The 12,516-nt window shown below is 38.3% G+C and overlaps 1 pseudogene; it reads right to left on the bottom strand.

Annotated features, from left to right (window-relative positions):
* The window catches only part of LOC123233387, a 21,689-nt pseudogene extending 15,164 nt beyond the window's left edge, over positions 1–6,525 (bottom strand).
* Positions 6,526–12,516: the final 5,991 nt, after the last annotated feature.

Raw genomic sequence — 12,516 nt, forward strand, 5'->3', positions numbered from 1 at the left:
CAAAAAATTCCAAATAACACAGTGCTCTAGGCAATTCTTTAAGCCTACAAAAGTCAGAAAATGTATCCTAATCTGCATCAGTAAAGGGTGTTTCCTCACCTAGGGGTTTCCTATACAAATGAAATCACAAATTTAATCCATAAAGTCCCAATCCTATGGATCACCCAGTTGGTAACTCCCTGAGGCAATAGATAATAATAGAATATTTGGACAGAATAAAGGTAGATTCAAGAGAAAGGTTAACTAATTTAATTGTAGTGATATTGAATAAATCAAATGATACCTTCTCTAATGGGGGAAGGGAGATAAAGAGGAAGTTAACTGGGTATTTTAATGTAACAAGTAAATTAATTTTTTTTAAAAGAGAGGCAATGACTGAATATATGGATGTGGGACTCATCTACATAGAAATGATCACTGAATCCCTAGGAATTGATGAGATTTATTAGAGAAAGCACATATAGAGAGAAGTGAGCCAGGGACAGAGATATAGGGTACACATCCACTTTGGAGGGAAATCATAGATGATAATCCAGTTAGGCATGCAGATATTCTATTAAGTAGCTGCTATTGTTAGGTGCTAAAAGGAAGAGATAGAAAGTTAAAAGTCCTAGTTCTTGAATAGCTTATAAGCCAATGAGGAAAACAAGTAGCTATAAATAAGATATGTGTAAGATAAACTGGAGGTAATCAAAAGAGGAAAGGCAGTAGCATTGCAGGATTGGGGTTATCAGAAAAGACTTCTTGCAGAGTGTAATTGTACTTGAGACTTGAAGAAGGTAGAAATGAGAGAGGGAAAGGGAGGGAGAGATAGAGAGAACAGAGAGACTGAGAGACAGAGAGACACACACAGAGAGAGAGAGAGACAGAGACAGAAACAGAGACAGAGAAGGCACAAACTTACAGGAAAATCCCTTATTAATAGGAAACTATAGCCCTCAGATTAAATGGCATTATCCTGACACATTCATCTGTAATGGCCCAGGAAATGCCTGTCAGTGGGTTCACAGGGAAACTTGCAGTGAGAGTTTGAGGAAAGCCCTGCCTCCAGCTGGTCACTGTGGTAGGGTCAGTAGGGCTGAGAATTTTAGAAGCTTAGAAAGAAAGCAGAGCTGAGAAAGAGAGAGATGGACAGAGTCCTATCAGGCATAATTGAGTCATAAATATGGAAGCCTAGAAGACTGTGGATGCAATCACAGATTCTGATTTATTGAGCATATAGGTGCAATATTTATACAGATTCTACTCTCTAAGATCAAAGAAAAATGATATATCAAGAAGAAGGTAATGTGTAAGAAACGTACATTCTTCAGTGCCAATTAGAATACACAGGTGTCAACTACATAAAGAAGTACATAAATTCATTAATAGCAATCTTCAAAGTCCTTTTTGGTCTGTTATTGCTGACATAAGGATTTTTTTAGAAGTACAAAAGTGCCAGGATATAGTTGATATGCATGAAGGTCATTTGTCCCTGAGTTAGAGCTCAAGATTCATGATAGCTAGTCAGGATGTTCTGAGCCAATTAAGAAAGTCAAGTGTTCTTAGACATTGATTTGTAGATATGCAAGGTCAAGACTGGTCCTTGCCAGGGTCTGAGGCAGATCTGCAAAAATATATTTTCTGGCTGCTTTTGCTTCAATGGGCCTAGAGTGTCCTTATGGACTTGTCATTCACCCTGTCACATTCCAACCTTCCTGAAGGGAGTATCTTTTTTAGCAAATGGTCCAAGGTCAGAGTCAGAGGCTATGTATAAAATCAGAATTGGGAGATTGCTACCTCTGACAGGCCACTTTTGTGCTTTTCCAGAGCTTTTAGCCCACCTGCTCTCTTCAGCAGGCACCCCTTTGAATGCAAATTGAACTGGCTGGGCTAGTAAGAGGTGAAGGGTCTAAGAATGCAAATTAAAGCAGCCAAAAGTTGCTTATGAAAGAAACTGGGAAAGGAACTGTAGAACAGGGAAGAGGCTATTAGACTAGCTTCTGGTTCATACAACTTATTCCTAAATCACTAGACTACAGTTTTGAACATTTTTAAAGTAGAGACTCAAAAGACACATCCTAAGGGGCAGCTAGGTGGCTCAGTAGATTGAGAGCCTTGCCTAGAGAGTGAAGGTCCTAGGTTCAAATCTGGTCTCAGACACTTCCTAGCTGTGTGACCCTGGGCAAGTCACTTGACCCCCATTGCCCACCCTTACCACTCTTCTGCCTTGGAACCAATACAAAGTATTGATTCCAAGATGGAAGATAAGGGTTAAAAACACACATCCTAAAATCCCCAAAATACTTCATATAGTAAAGTTTCTTGAAGTTAAAACAAATTGTTTCTGCCTCACTCAGCCCAAAGGAGATTAAAAGGCCTTTGTATTTTGGGGCAATCCTATCCTGCAGGGAAAGCCTTCTCCAAGAGACTTTACTAACTAGAGTCCTAGGGGTATTGTTCTTGGAGATATTAATTGGGGTTATCAGAAAAGACTTCTTACAGAAAGTGTAATTGTACTTGAGACATTATTGAGATAATTATTGAGATAATTGCCCTTATAATATATTAAAGTTACAAGCCAAACTTTTACTCCAAGAATTATACATTCATTCCTGCCACACAGGTACAATTTCACTTGTAACAAAGTGCGTTGCCAAATTGCAACAATGAGTGACTGGAGAGGAAGTGGTCTCTTGGCTTCCAGTTTGTACAGATAGTAATTTTAACTGGAAACCACAAAAGGGATGAAACTTGGACCCACCAAGAAAAGAATTTTGTTTCTCAAAAAAACAAAAGTGAACAAGAATAATTGGCCAATTAGAGGATGTAAGCAGAATAGATTCTTTTGAAAATCAGTAAGATATGTACTAGAATAAATAGCTCTCTGAATTCAGAACTGGTTGAATGCCTGAACCTAAAAAAAAGGGGGGGAGTAGGATCATTGTCTTATTTTGAGAAAGGACACTATGGATCATTTAGTGCAAACCCCCATTTCTCTGCTTAAGAAACTAAGAACCAAAAAGGCATAGAAACTTTTGTTAGTTCAGTTAGGTACTAAGTAATAGAACTGGAAGTTTAAGCTAGAGCCTTTCTTTATTTCCCTTGTTCAATGATCTTTCCTTTTGTCACTTGGAAGGAAATATCTCAAGGTAGGGCTCAGGCCATTGTGCTATTTAACATCTTTTTTTCAGACTTGAACAAATGCACAAATAGCACACGCTAAATCTGAAAATAACCAAAAGCTAGGAGGTAGTCCTAGTCCATTGGGTGACAAAAGTCATGGTTCAATGAGATCATGGCAGGCTCAAACATTGGGCTGAATCTGAGAAGATAAAATTTAATAGGGAGAAACATAAGTTCTTAATTTAATTTCAAAAATCAGATTCACAAGGACAATATAGAAGAGACATAGCTAGGGAAGATTTCATCAGAAAAAAATTTGGAGGTTTTGGACTCCAAGTTCAGAATGAGTCAAAAGCATAAGGTGGCAAACAGAAAGGCTAATACAATCTTAAACAGAATATTGGGGGTGGAGCGTGGTAGAAGGTGAGAGTCTCACTGTCTTCAGCCCTGATCAGACTACATCTGCAGGATTGTGTCCTGTTCTGGTTAATATGTTTTCTTCTGTTTTGTTTTGTTTTGTTTTGTTTTGTTTTGTTTTGTTTTGTTTTGTTTTGTTTTGTTTTCAAACCCTTACCTTCTGTCTTAGAACTGATACTAAGTATCAGTAAAGACAGTTGGGATTAAATGACTTTCTCAGGATCCCATAGCTAGGAAGGGTCTGAGGTCAAATTTGAAAACAGGACCTCCTGTCTCTAGATCTGGTTCCCTATCTGCTGCACCACCTAGCTACCTCTGGTCACTATGTTTTAGGAAGGATGCCAAAAAAAGAGTGTCCCAGAAAGGGCACCCAGGATGGTAAAGGGTTTCAAGCTTATGCCATATAAGCAATAGTTGTATGAACAGAGAATGTTTGCCCTGGAAAAGAGAAGAGAATGGGGTACCAAGAGCAGGAAATTGTAGTGAATCTAGGTGTTAGACTTGGAGTCAAGAATCTGTGGGTTCAAATCCTGCCTCAGTCACTAAATAGCTGTGGATTGCTGGACAAGCTGCTTAGATTCTTTCACCATCCATTTCCTTATCTGTAAAAATGGGAAAATAGTAGCATCTACCTCACAGGGTACCATACAGAGTAATGTATGTAAAATACAGTTAGCCGTTCCACATCATGACTTTCTCTATCCTGGTTTCAATATATCACAGGTCAGAATAAGAAATGGGAATGGGGGGGAAGGGGGTGGGGGAAGGCAGAGGAAGAGTTTTGCAGAATCTGCAATCTACATGCAAAAACAGAAAAAGTTTAGAAAGTCACAAATGCATACTTAACCCAAAATTTACAAGATACTATAAAAACCCTATAAAAGAAAAAAAATTCAGATTTCTTCTCTAATATAAAATGAGGGTCAAAAAATTCTATGCAGAATTTCCAGATCACAGAGGCACCAAACCCCTAACCCCCCACACACACAATGTGGGAGGGAGGCCTATACTTTACAAACTTTAAAGGTGCTATAGAAACACTAGGTATTACTGTTTAAGAGGGTGGAAGATTCTCTTCTAGTTGTCAGAGGGAGAAAGGGCATCAAGGTAGTTTGTCTATCAGCAAATAGCTTCTATGGTACCTTCCAGCTCTAAGTCTAATATGCTATGATGATTACAAGCATTTACTCTGTTCTAAGCACTGTGCAAAGCTTTGGGGAGAAGGCAAAAGGCAAAATAGTCCCTGATGTCAAGGGTTTGCAACCGAATCTGAACCTAGAGACAGTGCCTGGGGCACTGAAGGTGGAGATTGAGAGTCTGGTTCCCAGATAAACTTTTATGTGGTCAAAAGTTAGGAGAATGGCCTCACTGAAGAGAAATCTCACCAGAGCTGGCATACAGGGAGAACAGTGTATGCTAACCAGCAAACTGTGGTGGTGAAGACTGTGCTCAAGAAGAGAGAAGATTCTACTTTGGTAAAGACTTTCAATTTTTCTTGAAAATGGGGTCAAATAATAGTACTTGTCAACCCTCAGAACTTTGGTTCCTTAGTTCCCTAGACTCTTAGAGGTGGATAGACTTGTAGCATCTCCTAATATCTATTTTTATATGTTATTAATACTTTTTGACTGTTTGACACATACTCAAGTTTCTTGATTTCACTAATATTAATCAATTACACTTGGAAGGTAGAACAGATGGGGAATGTATGTGAAGATGTGGGTGTATGTGTAAAGAGGAATAGGGAGAGAGGTGGAGAACAAGAGAGTGAAGACAGACATTTCAATGAAGAAATTTTGAAGATTTTATTTCTATTGTCAAATTTTTTCACTTTAAGGGAAAAAAGATTAGCATACAAAATTGTATATATACTGTGCCTATCCTTGTTCTCTTCCATATTTTTAGTAATCTAGTTGGAGAAAGAGAGCAAGAAGAGGCTATTTGAGAGAGAGATAGATGGATGGATGGATGGATAGACAGATATACGGTGTTACCTTGACACATGAGTTTAATTCGTTCCATGGCCGAACTTGTAACCCAATTTGATTGTGTATCAAATCAAATTTCCCCACTTAAATTAATGGAAGTACAATTAATCCATTCTGGCCCAAGAAAAACACATGAATTTTTTGTTTTATATGCTTTTAAATACAAAAATGTACTTCACAAATAACAAATTAATATATTTATAGATAAGAAAGAATGTAAAGAAATAAACTTGCTTATGAAATGTTATTTACCTTCAAGGTCAAGTGAAGATACTGGAGAAGGTTTTCACTTACTCTCTACAAAGGCAACACTACATTTAAATGCAAAATTGACCATATTTATGATATGTAATTTTATTGCTAAACTTAATTGCCTTTTTTTACTTACTTATCATTTTCTTCATTGAATTTTGGCTGTTTTGCCACACTTTCCTCGATTTCACTTAGAGGCTGTTTCAACAAAAACCTTTCTATGGAAATGTGTTTCTTCTTCCCTTTCAGAACTTTTTGATAATGTGTGAAATAAGTGTCTTTACAACAGCTCCAGTGCAAGACCTGTTGCAACTTTTTCTGGGTGTGTCTTTTTTTTAATTGCCCACCTTTATTTGTATTGTAACTGTTACACAAGCCTGACACCTAAACCACTGTTTCAATCCCTTAAGCCTCCCATTCTTTTCAGCCTCCTGAGAGGAGACTGAGTACTCTCTCCCTTCTGGCCTCACTTCTTGTCTTCTTTCTTCTCCTTTTTGCCATCCTTAGCCTGTGAGACCAGGAAGCCCAGGGCATTCCAGATGCTTCATTGTTGGGGTCCATGCCTGAAAGATATAACCGTTAGTGACTCCTTTTGCTTAAAAATCATACATATTGTCAATGAACTTGGATCATATTTCTTCACCAAGTCTGGAACACACACAACTCGCTCATGTTTTTCAATGATTTCTTGCTTTAGCTTCATGGAAATCATCCTTCTCTTCTTCTCAGCACTGCCCTTGGCACTCATTTTCTTAGGACCCATGGTTAAAAGTTAAGAAATTTGCCCAAAAAACTGATAATAAAGACAAAAATAAAAAAGAAAGCAAAAGTTTAATACAAATGCTTGCACAGCCAGACAAATACTGAACTAAATGAGGCAGCCTAGTTTAACTTGTGAAACAGAACATTTGCAGGCTATCTAGTGGAGGATGGCAGAAGCTGGTGATTCAAATATCTGCTCATGGCAAAGCAAAAAATCCCAATCGTGACTGCTCATATCTCAAATTGCTTGTGACTTAAGGTGCTCATGTATCAAGTGTAATGAAGTAATTTAGGGACTAGAATAGAAATGTATAGGAGCTCGGCTGTCAGCTTCGAACATTCTGTATTGGAATGCAACTGGGGGAGGAGTGAAACTGTCAGTGCTGCTGTGAGAGGGGTTTGGAGAAGTCGAGCCAGCAGTGACTCTCCATGAGTTTGGGATCTTTGGGATTGGAGAAGCTTGAAAACAACATCTCTCAAGACAATCCTTGGTAGTGGATAGTGCCTGTTTTCTGGTGGACAGTTTGCAGGCATTTTTCCCTACCTGGTATCTCTTGGATTATTGGCAGTGCAAGGAGTTGGTTCCTGGTATCTTGAAGCCATCAAGGAAGCAACCTGGACCATTTGTGAGAAATCCCCAAACCCAGCTCTCTCCCTCTAGTCCTCAGTCAAGGCTGTCAGCCTGACTGAAGTTGGGTTGACAGAGAAACTCTCTCTTAGGATTCCATTTCTTGTCAGTTGGCTAATCTTAGCTATAGAAATGCCTCTCCCACTCTCCTTAACCTGTTTATACATTAAAACTATTTTGTTTTCCTTCTTGTTTGTTTCCTCTCACCTCAAAGAACCCATAGTGTGTGAGTAGTTAATCTTTGTGTTATTCCCTGGTTTGTGACAGAGACCAGTAATTCCAACTGCCATTCCTTTAGTGAAAGGGTTATTGGATTTACTCAGGCTCTGTTACTCTATCCTTCTTTGTGAGTTTAACCCGTGAGTGGCAGTTGCCCAAAACACCTACTGGTTTCTCATAGATTAATTTATAGTTATATATTCTTTAAAAACAAGGTACCCTTTAGATAGATGATAGATAGATAGATAGATAGATGGACACACATATGTTTATACTTTTATATTTATTTTTTAATGAGGCAGATTTTTAAAAAAGCATTACCAAAAATATTTGCATAGTCCTTAAGTGCAGTGCCTACTGTGCCTATTAGGAAATAATGCTTTGCCTGGTCAAAAGATAAGGAAGCAATCAAGGGAAAGAAAGCCACATGGGGAGGGCGCCTGCTGTGAGGAAATGCAGCAGGGATTGTAATAAAAAGCAACATCTGAGCACACCTGCTGGGAGCAGCAGGGAACTAGCAGATAGAGGATGGTCAGTGACTAGAAGTTTACATAAATCTTTGGGCAGGGGTTGCTCATTAAAATCTTTCTGCTTGTGTTCCTGGGGATGCTAAGTTGCTTTCTTCAATGTTTAATAAAACTTCCCTTATTTAATCTCATGAACTGTATGTGCTTGCAAGAAGAGTTGGCATCACACCACTGACTGGTGCCAGGTGATGATTTTCCCAGCTTTTCTGCGTGGGATTTTTGTCTTCATATCCCCAGCACCTAGAACAGCACCTAGCACTTTTCAGGTACTTAATAAAGGCATAACGAAGGAATTCAATGTTTTGGTTTGAATTAAATTGAATATTTAACTTTTAGCTGAGGCGATCCCTTCTTCTCCTGGCAAACTGTGGTCATCAGAAGTGTGGGTTTAGGCTGAGGGACAGGCCCAAGGACACCTGATGCAACCTGAGGTAAGCCACTTCAGGAAACTACAGTTCTTTTCAAGGGACAAAATCATCTTACCCAGACAAGAAGCATTTGAACATTGATTAAAAAATGGCACTGAAATCCTTTGAAAGGGATAAGCACTAGACACAGAAAAATAAAGACATCTTCTAGGGAAATTCATAGAGCCTGTATTTCATGTGCTATGTTTACAGGATGCTAGACCTGGAGTCAAGGAGACCCAAGTTCAAATCTGGCCTGAAATACTTACTAGGTGTGCTATTAGCCTAAGCAAGGCACTTAACCTCTGTCTGCCTTGATTTCTTCATCTGTAAGATGGCAATAAAAATAATAGCACTTACCTCCCAGGGTTGTTATGAGGATCAAGTCAGATATGATTTATATTTTTTGCAAAGTGTTTTGCAAACCTTCCTAAAACCTTCCTGACTCTGAAATTGATTATTGGTTACTGATTGATTAATTTTAAAGTTTAAAAAATCACTGTAACCATTTCTAAGACTTAAAGAATTATATAAATGCTAGCTATTTCTTAAAGTTCATTAGTTCATTGAAATGATTACTTGAAGGACCTGGAAAATCATTACAGGGATATGGATAATGCAGAGTCATTCGTGTCAAACTCCTAAATACAGAATAAAGAAAAGGCTGAAGCCAGAGATGGTCTTTTCATACTGGTTAAAAGCACTTGAGAAAGCACAGACCGTGTAAGACTGATTCAACTTAGATGAAAAAATTACTACTGTTTTCTATTTTTTAATTCTGAAATTCAACACTAAAAAAAGAACATTTCCAAAACTGAAAAAGAACAGAAAAAGAGGAATATATGTAGAAACTGAATTTTATACATTTATTTAACTTGCCTTTTTTCTTCATCAGTTCAATTAAATGATTACTTGAAGGCACTGGATAATAATCACAGGGATAAGGAGAGTTCAGAGGTCATTCTTGTCATGTTCCTAACTATAGAACAAAGAAGTTGGGAGAAAAATTAATTTCTATTACAAATGGCTTGCTTTTTTATGGTGTATAATAAATTCAAAGAAAATTAGGTGGCACAGAGGATATAATGCCAGGCCTGGAGGCAGGAAGATTCATTTTCCTGAGTTCAAATCCAGCCTCAGACACTAGCTAGGTGACCCTGGACAAGTCACTTAAACTGTTTGCCTCAGTTTCCTCATCTGTAAAATGATGGAGAAGGACACAGCAAACTGCTCGAGTACCTTGGCTCTAGCCAAGAAAACCCCAAATTAGGTAACAAAGAATAGGATAGGACTAAGATTGAACAATAACAACAGAAAATTCAATACATTATTCTCAAAACTGCCCAGTTTATGTCGATTTCCTTTTGCATTTCCTTGCATTGTCTTCTCCAAAATTTTTCAAATACTTCAATGACCCTTTCTTTTCTTTTTTCCAACAATACTAGTCATTATATATTAGTTTCCCTTCCACCTCCAAATCTCCTCCTCCAGCTGAAAAAAAAAAAGAAAAAGGAGCCTTTTTGTAAACAATTAGCAGAGACAAAGAAATTTGGCCTTGTACCAAAAAAATTAAAATTCAAACACACACAAACACATACCTACACATATATGTTTGTATCAAGAGGCAGAGACAAGATGCCAGGGAAATATGAAGTATAGAAAGCCTCTCTACCTCCTGTGAAGTTAATTATTGATTACTGATTAATTAATAGTTAAGAGTTTTAGTAATCGTAACCAATTTCTAAGGCTGACTTAGAACTATTTTGTTTAGACCTTGATAAGAAAGTTGGAATGAAACTTGGTAGGAGATTATGCCCACAACTGAGACTGGACCTGCCTCTTGAGGGAAATAAAGAAAATGGATGAAGGATGTTATATTCAAACTCTGAGAGTTGGTTTGTCTCACCTTGATTGACAGGGGAAGACAATTGGAGACCTCAGAATATTCACAGAGGTTTAAAGGGAAAGTCAGTTGGCCTGAGAATATAAATAGCCCTCACAGGGATCTGGGGGGAGGTCTTTGGTCTTGGAGTTTGGACCTTGGAGATTGGATCTTTGATCTTTGAACATTGCTCTGAATCTCCCTAGATATTTAGGCATTTGAATCATCATTAGCTATTAGGTATCTGGGCCCTGGAGGTGAAGGGAGGAAGGGAGGTATAAGAAGAAGAGGGTGGATTTCCTGAGGGATTATTGATCATAGCTATAGTAAGAGGGTCTCCTATCCCCAATCCTTTCCCGATTATTCCTTTCCCTATTTAACATCTATAGATAAACTTTATTAAAGTACCTTCCTGAGTGATCATTGAATCATGACCCTTGGGGAGGGAGCAACTCAGTCAGATGAAAACGTTATCCAAGGCTAACAGAGCCCAATAATATTAATTAATCCAACCCCAGGTGGGACCTGAAAGGGTTACCCATCCACAAACCCATAAGGGTCCTACCTGGGCACTGTTATATTTAGAAAGGGACTTATACCATCAAACTAAGGTGACTGAGTAGGTGTTCCCAGCCACCAGCTACCCAGGGGAATACAAAAGGCACCGCTTCCCTAACCAATAACTAGGAGCATAATAGTATCAAGAAGAGTCCCTACTATTTATTTTTTCCTACTATTTATTTTATAACAAGGATGATTCAACCTGGTCAGGAAATGTTTTTCCTAACACTGGATCTCTCTAATATAGGGTGGGGATATCCATCATGGGACTTTCCAGATGATGTTGACTGACTCTTTGCTTTCCCCTGTTGCTATGGATTTTGGAGACACCCCACACACTTAGAGGTCAGGAAAATGTAAATCTATCTTTGCCTCTAATATAGACCAATTATATACTTAATTTAGTTTGTGTCACCCGACTTTATACAACCACCCAATGGGGTAAAGAGTGAATCTGATTACAAGGTGTGTCTCTGGTCACTGAGGGGCATCATTGACCTCTATTACTAGTAATTGCTAGCCTTGCCAATAAATTAAACTTGGGATTTTTGTGCCTTAGTTTCTCTTCATTGCAAATTTTTATCACAATGCGAACAAAAAACATGAGTGTCTCAAACATGTAGAAAATGAAGCAGAAGAAATCCTAATGAAGAACTCAAAGAAAAAACAACAGTGAATCATTTCTCCAGTCCAGTTGGGGCAGAGGGAGAGAGATCTAGACATATTGGATCTCTCCTGGAGTGAATGAGGTAGGGAACATTCCAGCCCAAAGAGAAGAAGTTCACAAGGACAAGAGAAAGTCCCTGATCCATAATAGTGCATCACCAACCCATGCTGGGGAACTGAGATGAGAAGAGGTGCCAAGTGGAAACTTTATTACTCACTACAAAGTCCTGGACCACAGATCCAGATGTCTAAAAAGGGAACCAGGACCTAAGAGGCATTCCAGGATAAGAAGCATCCTCTTTCTGGAGTAAAAAGCAGACCATGAACAGTGTTCAAATCTGGCCTCAAACATTAAAATTAAATTTCCATCACAAATTTCAAAATTAAATTTCAAAATTGAATGGTTGTGTGACTCTAGGCAAGTTATTTAACCTCTGCCTCAGATTCTTCAATTGTAAAATGGGGATAATAACAGCACCTACTTTGTAGGGTTGTTGTGAAGACCAAATGAGGAGCTATTTGGAAAGCACTTAGCATTGTGCATGGCACATGATAGGCACTTAATAAATACTTGTTTCCTACTTTCCTTCCTTCCTATCTGATATAGCATTTGAACGTGGGTCTCTGGTCAATGTTCAAATTTCCAAGATTGTGGGATTCTTCGATTACCTATCCTAAAAGGATGTTACGGAGAAATACATACTTGTTTTTCTCTTATTAATAGAATTTATCCATAAGTATCTGAGTCCCTCTCCCCACCTCAATCTACCCCTCTATCCCCACCCATCATAGAAAGCATGATGTGGGAGACGGGTATGTTCATACAAATTAAGTGTCTCATGTTTCCACCTTTCAGTTCATTTTCCAAAGGTGACATTCACAATTGATTCTTCAAAAATTAAATCTGTAGTTATGCATAATGTTCTGTTGGTTCTACTCATTTTGCTGGTCATTGTGCTGTGTAGCTTTTTCCAATTTTTTTTAAATTAGCCTGCTCATTGTTTCCTATGGCCCAGTAGTACTCCATCACAATCATATACCACAATTTGTCTAGCCATTCCCCAATTGATGGGTGTATGAGACAATAAGGCATAAAAAAATA

Source organism: Gracilinanus agilis, chromosome 2 (assembly GCF_016433145.1).
Source record: "Gracilinanus agilis isolate LMUSP501 chromosome 2, AgileGrace, whole genome shotgun sequence".
NCBI classification, from domain to species: domain Eukaryota; kingdom Metazoa; phylum Chordata; class Mammalia; order Didelphimorphia; family Didelphidae; genus Gracilinanus; species Gracilinanus agilis.